Here is a 14,948-nt window from a genome sequence, read left to right as displayed (position 1 = left end):
ATTTCCAAAGAATAGAGGATAGAGAACTATCAAAGATATTAAAGGTGATAGTAATAAAGATTAACATATGAAAACCAGGATCATTTCAAATGATAGAAGACAATGCTTCCCTTGCCTAATTTCCCTTTTCAGAAATAAATTTATTGGCCAGATGTCAGTCAATGAAGTAATAGTAGCAGCTTTTGAAGGTTTATACACTAGGAACTTTAGAGGAATCTAACTTATCCTGGGAGAATTTCATGAAAAAAGGCTTAAGTGTTAGGATGCATAAATTAATTTTTTCTTCTGTTGGAATTTAAGCAAAAATGTTAAAAGGCAATGAGGAAAATTTATGTTATGAAGGTTTAAAAGAAAAAAGCAGATTTGGTTTTTCTGGCACTTTGGGAGACTAGATAATCTGAAAACTTACCTGCAACTAACATTTTGAAATGCAGGATGAAATATAACAAAATTCTTTGAAATATAGAGATGAACTACAAAGAGAGCATAATATAGAAGCCAAAAAGAAAGAGGAAAGTGAAAGCTACTGTTGTGAGTGTATGAGCTGAAACTGTGAAACCTTGGAGTGTTTGACTGTCATAGAAATCCTCATAGAAAGAGAAGAGCAATTGGGGCTTAGCAAGGAAGAGAGGAGGAACTGATGGAGCTTACAGCTTCATAAAGCCAAGACTCTCAGAGGGCGACATATTCAGTGAGAAGGAATCTTTGAAAATTTCTGCATATCTCTCATATCAGTTGGGGAAGATGACAAAAATAATTGGGTGTCAAAGCCTGGGTTCTAGGAATTGATAAACACGGACATAGCCTCACCATAATTTGAGGACTAAATTTATATTATCTGAGTTGCCTGGAAATCCTTTAAATTAGAGGTGGTCCTAGGCTAGGGATAGCCCTGAGTTCCTAGCAGAGGGAAAATCACTAGGAATACTTTTTATAACCCAGATCACAATAGGTTTTATTAATAAAGGCTCAGTCTGGCAAATAATGAGCTTATATTACAAGATTTAAGACTCAAATTCAAACAGTCTACTATAGGTAAAAGCACATAAAATAAACAAGAATATTAAACATAAAAACTGAGATAACAGAGTCGTGATGTGACATAAATAAATGTTTAATGGGTATAGAGACTGGTTCTGTTAGAAAAGGGAACTAGCGGATTTTCATGAAATTAAAAATATGGTCTTCAAAATGAAAAGTATAGTAGGCAGGTTAAACAACTGAACATAGATATATTTGAAGGAATTGTGCAGTGTTCATTATGAAGAAATTAAGAGATGGAAAATATGAAGAGAAGAGACATGGAGAACAGAATGACAATTTTCAACCAAGTAAAAAGTAGATGCAGAAAGAGAAACTAGTGAGAATAGAGGAGAAGTGATACTCAAAATTATCAGGTAATAAATTTTCCAGAATATTTATTTATTTATTTATTTTGTCTTTTTGCCATTTCTTGGGCCGCTCCCGTGGCACATGGAGGTTCTCAGGCTAGGGGTCGAATCGGAGCTGTAGCCACTGGGCTACACCAGAGCCATAGCAACGTGGGATCCGAGCCGCATATGCAACCTACACCAAAGCTCATGGCAACGCCAGATCGATAACCCACTGAGCAACGCCAGGGATCTAACCCGCAACCTCATGGTTCTTAGTTGGATTCGTTAACCACTGCGCCATGACGGGAACTCCTTTCCAGAATTTTTAAAAGGCATGAATTTTTAGATTCACTGAGCAAAAATGAATTCATGATGGGATAAAGAAAATTTCAGATATAGAAATATTCAGTGAAACAAACAGAACGCAAAAAAATAACAACTACAAATTAGTAACAGTTGGATTGTCTGCACGCTTCCCAACTTTGACAAAAGCAAACATGAAACAAACAAATAAGTTTTGAAAGAGCTTTGAGAAATAACCTTTGACTAGATTTCTATACCCAGATCAACTATGATTTAAGCATAGGAGTAAAGACATTATCAGGCAAAAAATTATTGGGAGATTTTACCACTCATGGAATGATACTGAAAGAACTATTAAAGAATGAAGTATATGAAGAAGAATTGTGAACTTATCTTGTATGATATACAAGAAACAATGGATTAACCAGCAAAATGTAGATGTGTGGGGAAATTTATATATAATGATGATGAAGATGACGACAACTGATTTAGTGAGTATAAACACAAAGTTTAAAATGCAGAGCAACAACATGTAAGATGAAAGGGGTAGGACTAGTGTTAAAGCTTTCTGTAAGGTCTTATATTTGTGAAGAGTGTAGAAAAACTGATTAGACTTTATTACTTTTATTTAATACACGTATCATATATTAAATGTAAAGGATTAGCAATAGAGAAAAGATGTATAATGTATGTGTTTATGTTATATATTCATATATTTGCATAAATAAACATTTTTAACCTAAAAGATTGATATATATACTTCTATAATAGAGAAGATCGATATCATAGAAAAATAAAGACATGAGGGATATTCTCCATTTGTTTATACAATCATTATTTTACTGATTTATTTATTAATTTTTTTCTACTTCAGATTGCTTCTTAAAACTGGGAACATTTTCTTGTGTATCCAAAAAAGCATTATCACATAAGGTAATAATTTCTTAATAATCTCTTGATACTCGTTTTGCTTACTTGTAAAAAAAAAAATCTTTTAAGAGCTGATTTTTTTTTCCTAAATAGAGTCCACTATTGTTTATCCTTATGAAGATATAGTGCTCCTTTGATATCAAAGAGATGTTTAGCTCCCCACTAACCATTTACTTAATGTTAACAACATTAAAATCTTTTCTTGAATCAATTAAGGTTGCAAAGTGCTGATTTTATAATCCTATCATTTCTTCTAATTATATTACCTGGCATTTTCTATAAAATAGTACTTTTTAATCATTTTAATTTGCTTTATCATTTGACATTTTTGAAAATAAGGATTTACTTTACGAGTGGCCTCAATTTACCACAAATGATTTTTTTGGCTTTCTCTTTTTAAATATCATTATAGACACATGGGTTTTCATAAATGCCAAGTGGTTCAATCAGTTACAATCATTATTTTTTTTTTATGCTCTAATTGACATAATTCTGGCCATAGAAGAACTCCTTCAGTTTGGCTCTGGTGTCCTTTTGATGGACCTCATTAATCTTGACAAATATTATTGCTTTTTGGCGGAACAAGATATTCCAGGCTTACATTGTACCTTCTTTACTCAGACCTGTACTCAGCCATTTCCTAAAGGGCCCTTATTTCTTTTAGTCATGGATTATATTAAAGATGAGAATCTGAGTGATAATAAAACTCATAACCGCTGTAGAGACTGTCCTTCCTGGCCATTGGAGTAGAAAATATGAGGCAATCGGGAAACTTATTTTGCCTTTTCACCTTCTTTCCCCCTCCTCTCTTTTCTCCCCATTTGCTGTGATACTTCTACATTCTTAAATAAAAGTTATGTTCTTTAGCCAGCAATATCCTTTATTGTAGCAACAATCACGGTAAAGGTAAATAGACAAAACTTTCCAGTTAGAATACAGAGATTCTCTCAAAAAATAACAGATATGCTGTTTACAAGCAGCATAGCTAAAACATCACTGCAGAGAATGAGAGTAAAGGAGATTAGGAAGGAAAAATACCAACCAGAAGGAAGGCAGGGTGGTTGTGTTAACATCGTAACAACACAGGCAAAAACTTTAGTAGAAGTAATGTGGACCTTTACTTAATGGTAAGAGGAATAACTCTTGTACAAGATTCTAAGCTGTACTTATCTAGCTATATAGCCTCAACTTTCATAATGTAAAATTTTTAGAATTTCTAGGGGAGACTTACAAATCTGCAATCTTACTGGAATACATGTATCTGGCATGTTTTAATGTGTAAGGCAAAAATTTAATATAGCCATAGAAGATAAAACAAAAACAATGGACATGCTTCATCTAATCGACATATATGGAACTTTGTAGCCCACAGTTATAGAATGTGCTTCCAAACATACATAGAGCATGTGGGAAAACATCTCTCATGGGCTGCAAAACCAACGAGTCGGTATCATATGGACCACATTCTCTGACCAATAAAGTTGGAACTCAGACTCAAAAATGACAAGATAATAAAACATACCTTTCTAAATAGCTAAAAAAAATATTAATGGAAATGTTACATATCAAAACTTGTGGAAGGCAAATCAGTCATTTCTCAGGACAGTTGCAACCTCCAGATATGACTGTTGGAAATACTGAAAGTTAAAGAATCAAGTAGGCAACTCAAGAAGTTAGAAAAAGTAATAGCAGTGTACGTACAAAGAAAGCAGAAGAAAGAAAGTAATAAAGTCCAAAAATTAACTAATTAAATAGAAAACAAAGTTTAATGAATAGCATTGATGGAGGTAAAAACTGTTGTTTTTAAAAGACTAACAACATAGAAACAGTCCTGGTATTAAAGACTTAAACGTAAGATAGGATACTGTAAAACTCCTAGTGAAACTGTAGGCAGAACACTCTGACATAAATCACAGCAATATTTTTTTTATATCCATTTCCTAGAGTAATGGAAACAAAAGCAAAAATAAACAAATGGGACCTAATTAAACATAAAAGCTTCTGCAGAGCAAAGGAAATCATAAACAAAAAGAAACTATAGAAGTTCCTGTCGTGGCTCAGCAGAAATGAATCTTCCTAGTATCCATGAGGACGCAGGTTCGATCCCTGCCTCACTCAGTGGGTTAAGGATCTGGTGTTGCTGTGAGCTGTGGTGTAGGTCACAGACGCAGCTTGGATCTGGCGTTCCTATGGTTGTGGCATAGGCCAGGGGCTCCAATTTGACCCCTAGCCTGGGCAATTACATATGCCTGTGGTGTGGCCCTAAAAGATCCCCCCCTCCCCCACAAAAGAAAAGAAAATATAACCCACAGAGTATAAGAAAATCTTTGCAAATGATGCAACTGACAAGGGATTAATGGCCAAAATATACAAAAAGTTCATACAACCCAATATCAAAAAGCAAACAACCCAAATAAAAAAAGGGGCAGAAGATCGAAATAAACATTTCTCCAAAGAAGACATACAGATGGCCAATAGGCACATCACAAGATGCTAAACGTCACCAGGTTTTTAGAGAAATGCAAATCAAACCCCCAGTGAGATTCACCTCCCATAGGTCAGAACGGTCATCACCAAAAAGTCTACAAATAGTAATACTGGTGAGGGTGTGGAGAAAAGGAAACAGTACTACATTGTTGGTAGGAACATAAATTGGTGCAGCCATTATGGAGAACAGTAGGGAGGTTCTTTAAAAAACTAAAATTAGAGTTGCCATATGATTCAGTCATCCCACTCCTGGCTCCTGGGCATATATCTGGAGAAAACCATAGCAGCATTATTCACAATCACCAATATATGAAAACAACCTAAATGTCCATCCACAGATGGCCAGATAAAGAAGATGTGGTATATATATACACACAATGGAGTATTTCTCAGCCATAAAAAGAGTGAAAGAATGCTATTTGCAGCAACATGGATGGATTTGGAGATTATCATACTAAGTGAAAGTTAAGTCAGAAAAAGGCAAATATATCACTTGTCTGTGGAGTCTACAAAAATGATACAAATAAACTTATTTCCAAAACAAATCGAGTCAATGAAAGCGAATTTATGATTACCAGAGGGGAAAAGAAGGAGAGAGGGATAAATTAGAAGTTTGGGATTAACAGGTACCTGCCACTATATATAAAATAGATAAACAACAAGGACCTTCTGTATAGCGCAGGGGACTATATTCAATATCTTGTAATAATTTATAATAGAAATAATCAGAAAAAATCATCTGCTGAACCTGAAACGAATACAACATTGTCTATCAATGATACTTCAATTAAAAAGAAAACAAAAGAAACCCCCCTGGTAAGGATGATCAAGAGAAAATAAAGAAGCAGAAAAAAAAAAAAAAACCAACCAAAAAAATTCTAGGAATGACAAAGGGGATGTAACCACAGCTTCAGTAGAATTAAGCCCTGTGTATCTTCCTCCAGGCTGTGTTTTCCATGAGCAGCAAAATCCGTCCCGAGTGAGCACTGCAATGACATTTATTGAGCAACTACCCGGACCCGGCAGAAGTCCTTGACAGTTGTGGCATCCCCCCTCCCCCATGGACCTGTAGCACGTGGAAGTTCCCAGGCCAGGGCTCAGACCTGGTCCACAGCCGTGACGATGCCATATCCTTAACCACTGGGCCACCAGGGAACTCCCAGTTGTAACATCTTAATCGCTAGTTTATGGAAAAGTTAATTTATTAGTTTTTTTTTTTTTTTCCTGACAAGAGATAGCTGAGGGAGAGAGGAATTTTCCAAGGAATGAGGTGGTGGTGTTGAGGAGAGACTTGGGATCGGGCTGAAGGAAGATAGAGGCAAAGAAATAAAAAATCTAGTGTAATTCAACTTCTGCATACCTGCTTCATGTGAATTCACAGGCTTTTGGGGGGAACCCACCCTCAAATGGAATGCTAAGGAGTTTTCAGAGTTTTAATCATGCTTTAAGGCAGTAGGTCCACAGTTTAATTTTTAAAAATTAAATTCACAATGAAGAGGGACATTTTAAATGATTTAGTTCTTGTGAACACACAAATAGAAACCTCCACAGAAATAAGTGCTTGGTGCTCTGTGTCCAGCAAAGGTTTTAAGAAGGGAAAACCATGCCATTGAATACATGCACTTTCAAACAAAATCCTATTGAAAGATATTCCCTAGAGATACTTTTTTCTTTCCCTAATTATTTGAAGTGTTGCCAAGTTCTGGCAAAAAGAACATGAAAGGGAAACACTGAATAACACATACAGAATACATAGTTATAACACTTCCAAATATATATACTCATTTTGTAGTCTGACATATTAATACTCAATGTCTCCTTTTAAATTTTATTTCTGGGAACAAATGTGATATATATTTTTAACAACGTCTTTTTTATTGAAATATAGTTGATTTACACTGTTGTGTTAGCCTCTGGTATACACCAAAGAGATTCAGTTATAATATATGTACATATTCTTTTTCATCTTCTTTCCATTATGTTTTATTATAGGATATTGAATATAGTTCCCTGTGCTATACAGTTGAACCTTGTAGTTTATCTATTTTATATATAATACTTCATGTCTCTTAATCGCAAACTCCTAATTTATCCCTCTCGTGCCCCTCTTCCCCTTTGGGAACCATAAGTATGTTTTCTACATCTGCGAGTCTGTTTCTGTTTGGTAAGTTCATTTGTGTCGTATTTTAGCTTCTACCTATAAGCGATATCGTATGGTATTTGTCTTTCTCTGCCTGACATACTTTACTTAGTATGATAATCTCTAGGTCCATTCCCGTTGCTGCAAATTGTATCATTTCATTCTTTTTTGTGGACAAGTAGTATTCCATTGTGTATATGTACCACATCTTTTTGATCCCTTCATCTTTTGATGGACATTTAGGTTGCTTCCATGTGTTGGTTATTGTAAATAGTACTGATGTGAACATTGGGGTGCATATATCTTTTTGAATTGTAGTTTTCTCCAGACATATGCCTAGGAGTGGGACTGCTGGAACTTATGGCAACTCTATTTTTAACTTTCAAGGAACTTCCATACTGTTTTCTACACGAGCTGCACCAGTTATAAAATTTGATGTTAAACAAGTATTGACTTGAATATGATCTCACTGTTTGCTGCAAATTTTATATGAGGATCAAATCATATTTTGATTGTTCTCTGAGGAGACCAGTCCTCACCTAGGTTTGATTAAGACCAGTCTGGTTATATGATTTTGCCAGTAGTCCTATAGGACACAATATGGAAAATATTGCTTTATTTCTGAGGCTCAGGAAATAGTACAGGACAGGAAAAGGTATGCATGTCACAAACTAGTAAAGAAAAAAAAGATTCAGTCATTAAAAACACTTATTCTCTTGATATTCTGATATTAATTGTCAATGATTAGCTTGTAATGTTGTGGGCATAAGAATTGAGAAAAGCAGAGCTCCTGTCGTGGTTCAGCAATTAATGAACCTGACTAGGTTCATCCATGAGGATGCAGGTTCAATCCCTGGCCTTGCTGAGTAGGTTAAGGATTCGGTGTTGCCATGAGCAGTGGTGTAGGTCACAGATGGTGTAGGTGGATCCTGCATTGCTGTGGCTGTGGCGTAGGCCAGCAGCTACAGCTCTGATTTGACCCCTAGCCTGGGAACCTCCATATGCCGCAGGTGCAGCCCTAAAGACCCAAAAAAAAAAAAAAAATTTTGAGGAAAGCAAATCAAAGTTATTGTTGCTCTCAACTCTCTCATAAAATGCATTTGGATGTGGAATTCAGTGGTGGGAGGGCCTCAAGTGAAGGCCAACAATTAAAATTTCACAGACTTTCTTTCAGTTAAATAAAATTTGCATCTTACACAAATTAATTGGACTTTTATAACAGATGGAGCCAGATCTGGGGGTCAGCAGAAAGAAAGTTTTCAGTTGATTGATGAGACTTGATGAAAATTTCTTACCTCCTTTATATACTAAAAGAACGTTACAGAGATGATTCTCGTACACCAGTGTAGCTTGGGCCAGGCATTAAGGTAAAAATATATTAGGGCCATTTCAATGTCTGTTCTCAATTGGCACAGCTGACACTTTTCCTGTAGGAAGGCACTTTTTCTTTTTCTCTCAATTGTGTTGGCCGAGTGACAACACAGTGGAGGTGGATTTCTCTCGGTGTCTCACTAAGCAGAGCTGGTGCATTGTACCCTTTAAGGACAGTTATTTCAGCTTTGCGAAATAAGACTCTCAGAGTGGCATCTGTGAATAGACTTCATGATCTGTCTCAAAAAAAACATTACACCCAACCAGCCACCGCATTAGGCGAGGTAAAAATCTTGTCATTGTCTGTCAGTGGAATGAGTTAAATTTGTATAAAATGTTGTAAGAAATGTCTTAGGCAATCTAGTTCTTTTAAAGAGATGCAGAGTTTTAAAAATAAAGATATATGACTTGAAAAACAACTTTCCAAAATGCTTCCCAAAGGTTGAAAAGCTTGAAGGTAGAGGCAAATTGCAGACACCTATGGAGATCTTTCTCTGAACATTTCTCTGACATACCCACTCAGTTTGTTGTCCTTGTGACCTGCATTGTGGGCTGCTGCTCACAGCAGCGGTTGAATATACATTTGTCATTGAAGGGACTAAAAATCCCCAAAGTGTTACTGGCCTGGGTGTAATAAAACAGACAGCTGAACTCGAACTGATTGAAATGCAGTCTAGCCTACAGCTACAGGCAAAGTTAAAGATGCAGGCATGGCGATGCTTATAAATTGACTCTGCTATTACTACTGGCTCCGTGGAGTGTCTACCATCCTTGTACACAGCTTGCTGAACTTGAGGTTGTACTGAGAATCATTCACCACGAAGAGCTGAGCAACCAAAAAGATTTTCCCCAAGTCACCAGCGTAAACTATGTATTTACACAGGTTTTGAGTATGTGTTTGTGTGTGCGTGTGTACACGTGCATACACACAGACATACTAGCTATGGAAAATGGATGTTCAAGGGCAAAGAAGAAGAAGAAGACTGGTTCTTTTTACAGATTCACTTAACACAGAACCTTCAAGTTCCAGAGTGTGTGAGGCATATGTCATGCCAAGTAAGGGTTAAGTTTCTATATTCACATCCGTGAGTGAAAATTAGGCTTTGCCAGGAACCACACTGAACACCTTCAGTTTCTCATCTGCCAAAGGGCATGGGATGCGCTAGCAATCTCTTCAGCACCATCTTTTCTGACTCCCTTATGACAGGGCACTGCCCTGAGTAACAGGCAAGGTAGTTGCTGTTATTGACTGCCAAGGTTTGTCCACAGTGCACGGGGCTTGTGACCATGGCGCAATGCGATGAGATGCCGGTTTGACTCCAGAAAGAATCATCTCATCACAGACCTACCTCCCAGCAATGTGTGGATGAGGCTGCATCGTTCCAAGACCCTCAACACTGATATTCACCTAAAAGAAGCAGTAACGATTAAATAAGGAATGCACGGGGGTATGTGGGCCCCGCAGCGTCCTGTTCCCACTGGCCCAAAAAGAGACTAAGTTCCTGTTCAAAACAGAACAGGAAAGATACATTAATAAATAATGAACTTTAGTGCTCAGCTGGCTAATTGAAGACACTTTTTATGGTATCTTACTGGGTAGCGAGCAAGTTGTCCTTGTCCAAGAGAATCACCTAAGGACTGGAGAGCATGACTAATGTCCAAGCAGAGACACGGGACCAGAGCTCAGGCAAAGGGAGAGGGAAGACCTCAACCTCATAAGATAAAGTGAGTGAGCCTGTGGTCAGGCTTCTCTGAGGGCATATATTTCAAGTCAAAAAGAATATCTCTAGCACATTTCAGAAACCTGAATGACAATTGAGGCAGAGAATTAGAATTTGGATGAAAGTCATACATAATTCTATCTTGAAATAGGATTTCTAAAGATGTTTTCAAATAAGAAGTCTTTCCCCCCCCTTGTGCCACTGGCTCTTTTCTTCTTACCTCTTCCTTAAATCAGAAGAGGGGAGGGAGCAGGGAATTTTTACAACATTAAGCATTGTTTACTTCTATACTTGCCTCTCTAATTAGACATTTGCACAGTTTACATGCAAATAAAGCAACGATACAGGTTTATGTGTGAACTGCTTGTACTTGTCCCTGTAAGTGATTACAGCTAATTTTGGTAAATAATTTATATTGCACTTGGAGGCATAAAATGAATTTACAAATGAGAAAAAAATTAAAACAATTGTTTCACACCCTCTGACATTTCTTCACATCTTGAATCTGAAGGTTTTTATCTCCCTGGTTGGCCTTAATTATCCTTGTATTGTAGCAATTCTTTCAGAAGTAATTATCAGAAAATCATCTTAATTTTTTTCACTATATTGATGACACTGAAAATATTTTTTACTACTCTATAGGCTACATTATTAAAGTTGCTTTTGAAAATATCTTATTGTTGCACATGCCGCTTGGTAATTAAATTTAACTTTGGCAAGAATAATTTAGCCATTGGCTTTGACCGTGAAGACATAAATGACCAAATGCTGTGTTCCTCTGCATTTCCCATGTGAAACGCAGCTCCCTTGGAGTATGTAGGGTATCTCTTCTTGGGTTCTCTCTTTTTTTCTCTTTGACTGTCAAGGTTATCACTTTATGACATCACTCAGTGCAGTCACACATGTCAGCTTCTGAGCAACAGAGAACATGAAGATGATGGATGGCCCATGGCATGATCTGGGTATAAAAACATGGGTTTCAGACAGTGGGTGTGCCACCCCTTCCTGTGTTAGACACATCATTTTCCCCTCTTTTTTTCTTCAACTTTTATTGAGATAGAAGTGGCACACAGTACTCTGTGAGTTCAGGTGTGCAGCACAGTGATTTGATTTACATCATGAAATGATTACCACCAAAAGTTGAGTGACCATCCATCATCTCACGGAAATATAGAGTTAAAGAAAGAGGAAGAATATGCTTTTTCTTTGTGATGAGAACTCTTAGGATTTACTTTCTTAAGAACTTTCGTACATAATGTGCAGCAGTGTTAAAAGCAGAGTGGTATTAACTATATTCAGTGTATTGTCCATTACATCCCAAGTACTTATTTATCTTATAACTAGAAGTTTGTACCTTTTTACTCCTTTCATCCAATTCCCTCTCCACCTACTCCCCACCTCTGGTAACCACAAATCCAATTTCTTTTTCTATGAGATTTCTGTTTGTTTACTTTGGAAGTATAATTGACCCACAGTGCTATGTTAGTTCCAACAGTGATTTGATGTTTCTATACATTTCAACATGATCACCATGATACATTTGGTGCTTGGTTTCTTAGCATAGAGATCCAAACACAGGCTTTATTTATGAAAACTGATTGATTAATGATCCAACAAATATTTAGAGAATGCTATTATGTCCCAAGCCCAAGCACGTTCTTGGAGATATACATATGGCTAAGAGCCTTACTTTGAGGGACCTCAAATTCTAGAAGAAAAAGCACAGGTAAACGAATGCTGGATACGTGATTATATGCCAGTTCTAACAGAGTTAATCATAAGAAGCACTGGCAGTGTTGGGGAAAAGTAAGCACACAACTAAGAAGACCAGCCAGAAGCCAGTCTGCTGGGATCTGAATCTTAATTCCACCATTTGCCAGCTACATGACAGATCTCCTACCTGTAAATGAGGCATAAATGATAGCACATAACATATAAAGTTACTGTAAGGAAAAAGTGCGATAACAGTTGAAAAACACTTAGAACAGAAATCATAAAGCACTGATAATAGTATGTGCTCTTCAGATGTCTGTTGAATTCTGCTGGAGTGTCGGAGCTCGGGTAGGGAAATCTTCACAGAGGCGATGTGTTAATTGAATCCTGAAGGATGGGTGGGGATTTGTCATTGCAGATAAGGGGGCTGATCAGATGGGCAGCTTCTGAGGGTGCCACTCTATATGGGGTGCAAAAACATCACTTGACAATTAAAAGATGGTGAAATGGTATTTATTAGAACTTCTCCCAGGGAGAGCACTGATTGTCGTTGTAAGGAACGCTAGGAAAAGCCAGTTGGACTGGAGGAGTGGGACTCCCAAGGGCCATGCTCGTGTAACAGCAGATGGTCACTAAGTGGCTTCCTGGGAGACGGGTCTGCTTAATTGCTAGATGGTTATTGGATGAGCTCTTACCCCACAATGCTTTCAGTCTTCTCTCTAGATTACATTAATTTGACACAGTGCCATTGTGAGTTTGCCTTGAATCACCACTTTATGTTTATCCTGTGGCAGGGACGCACAAGCAAGTGGGGTAGAATAATTCAGTGTGGCACATGAAAGTTTCTGGAAGAGTAGCAGGAGGTGATGATGGGAAAACAGATGGGGCCATGGGGTGAAGGGCCTCAGACCCATGCTAAAGAGTCCAGACTTCATCCTTTAGGCAATGGATAGCCATTGATGGAGTATAAGCTGGGGATGATGTAAAAAGGGATTAAAAAAAAAATACTTTGGGAGGCTTTTGAAACCATCCAGGAACTGGAGGATAAGCATCTGAAGTAAGTCAGCTTGGTGACCAAATAGATGCAGGAGGTGGTGGTTGTATTATTGTTATTGCTATGTGCACACATATTGTCAAAAAGTAAAAACTCCTAAGAACACCATAAAGCCCGGGCAAATCAAATTCGAATATGTGAATTGGGAGCGGGAGCAGCTGTAGTCATGTCCATGTGGTCTGGACCCTGGGGTATTCAGAGAGATGCATATTTCCTGAAAGAATTCCAGACAATGATGGGCCATTGTCATTGAGAGTGTAATTATTTATAACTTCTCAAGCCCAAAGATAATTATTAATAAATGATGTCTGGGTGTGCTTTCAAAGGAGACATACTCCATGCAGCCTCCTTCAAACCAAAAGATAAATCAACGTACAAATGCAGAAGAATGTTATACAAAATCTTTGGGGTTTTTTGGCCTCCGTTAAGTTTCCTTCAGAATTTTATTTATGTCCGTCACTCTGTATGACTACTAGTAAGTTCTCTTGTCGCCTTCTCTGAAAGGAATTTGACAGAAGTCTACATATCCTTTGAACTCTGAAACCCTTGGCTTTTCCAGTAGCTTAATTAAGGATTCTTTAGCTTAACTAGGTTATATAAACATCTTTGTTCCGTCCTAATTGGGCTCTGAGCCAGATCTCTTAGCATTTCTTGACTAACATTTCTCACATATTTTGATTGCCTCTTCATCGTAACTCCTCCCAGCCTTCCTTTCTCCCCTAAAAGAAGCAAGGGGTCTGCCTTAAACAGATTTCATGCAGGAAAGACTGCAACTTCTTTATCATTTACATAGATTACATAATCCTATATGCAACTGATTTTTTTTTTTTTTATTAAGCTCAAAACACTTAAAGGAAACTTGTAGGAGGGTCTCTTGTGGATCAGCGATGACAAACCTGACTAATATCCCTGAAGACGCGGGTTCGATTCCTGGCCTCGTTTAGCGGGTTAAGGATTTGTGTTGTGGCATTGCCATGAGCTGTAGTGTACATTTCTGATGTGGCTCAGATCCCGCGTGGCCGTGGCCGTGGCAGTGGCATAGGCCGACAACTGCAGCTTCAATTCAACCCCTAGCCTAGGAACTTTCATATGCCACAGAGGCACCCTAAAACTAACAAACAAACAAAAAAGGAAACATGTAAATCCTGTGATTAGAGCACTGAAGTAGCGTCGGACCTAAAACCCTCTGTGTGAAGAGGACCTCCTTCTATAGCTTTTTATTTTATTTATTTATTATTTTGGCCGCACTCACAGCATATGGAAATTCCCAGCTGTGGCAATGCCAGATCCTTAACCCACTGAGCCGAACCCGTGCCTCCACAGTGACTGTTGTGCCACAGTGGGAACTCCTCCTATAGCTTTTTAGATGCTCAGAGAGCCAGCAGTGCAGCATTAGGTGGCTTGGGCTGTGTGTGAGGAGGCTGCTTGCTGCTTATAAAGAAGAATTCCCACAGGGCAAACCTGCGAAGGAGGAAACCCCACAACCTCTCTGTTTCTGTAGATCCCAGGAAGAGAAATATCCTCTCTCAGATCGAAAACAATAAATTTCGTTTTCCAAAAAGACAAAAGGGGGAGGCAAGTGATGTTTACTGAGTAGCACCTGCCGTGTGTGGTGTACATCACGTGTGTGGTCGTTGGTGATTCCTGTGGCCAGCCTGTGAGGGGATGTCGTTCTTCCCATTTTACAGGAGCTGATGCTTCCAGGAGTCAGTGCTCTTAAGATCACCAGCTGGTAAGCCGGGTTCAAACCTTTTAACACGATGCCTTCTTCTACTGGCCCATGCCCTCTTGTCAACTTTATTTTGCTTTGGTTTTTTAGAATTTAGTATATAAATTGAATTTTCAATACGTGGTTA

General features: G+C 37.9%; 1 protein-coding gene across 3 annotated transcripts in view; it reads left to right on the top strand.

Moving 5' to 3' along the window:
* Positions 1 to 14,948, top strand: part of LOC146405923 (uncharacterized) — a 296,042-nt gene that overhangs the window by 78,652 nt on the left and 202,442 nt on the right. The window contains exon 3 of one of the 3 annotated variants that reach the window (XR_014844259.1): positions 14,781 to 14,824. The exons of 1 other annotated variant lie outside the window; for it this stretch is intronic. The gene's annotated coding sequence lies outside the window, so the exon portion shown is untranslated. Of the gene's footprint in view, positions 1 to 2,550; positions 2,818 to 14,780; positions 14,825 to 14,948 lie in introns of those variants that run through there. One more of the 3 variants, XR_014844260.1, reaches the window with a different exon arrangement.

The sequence above is a fragment of the Sus scrofa genome, chromosome 1 (genome assembly GCF_054392235.1).
Source record: "Sus scrofa isolate SSC_HxYL_T2T_F1_AM1 chromosome 1, Sscrofa_HxYL_maternal_Yorkshire_Landrace_v2.0, whole genome shotgun sequence".
NCBI lineage: Eukaryota > Metazoa > Chordata > Mammalia > Artiodactyla > Suidae > Sus > Sus scrofa.
Note: the sequence above shows the minus strand (reverse complement) of the source record. Positions and strands in the feature narration are given on the sequence as shown.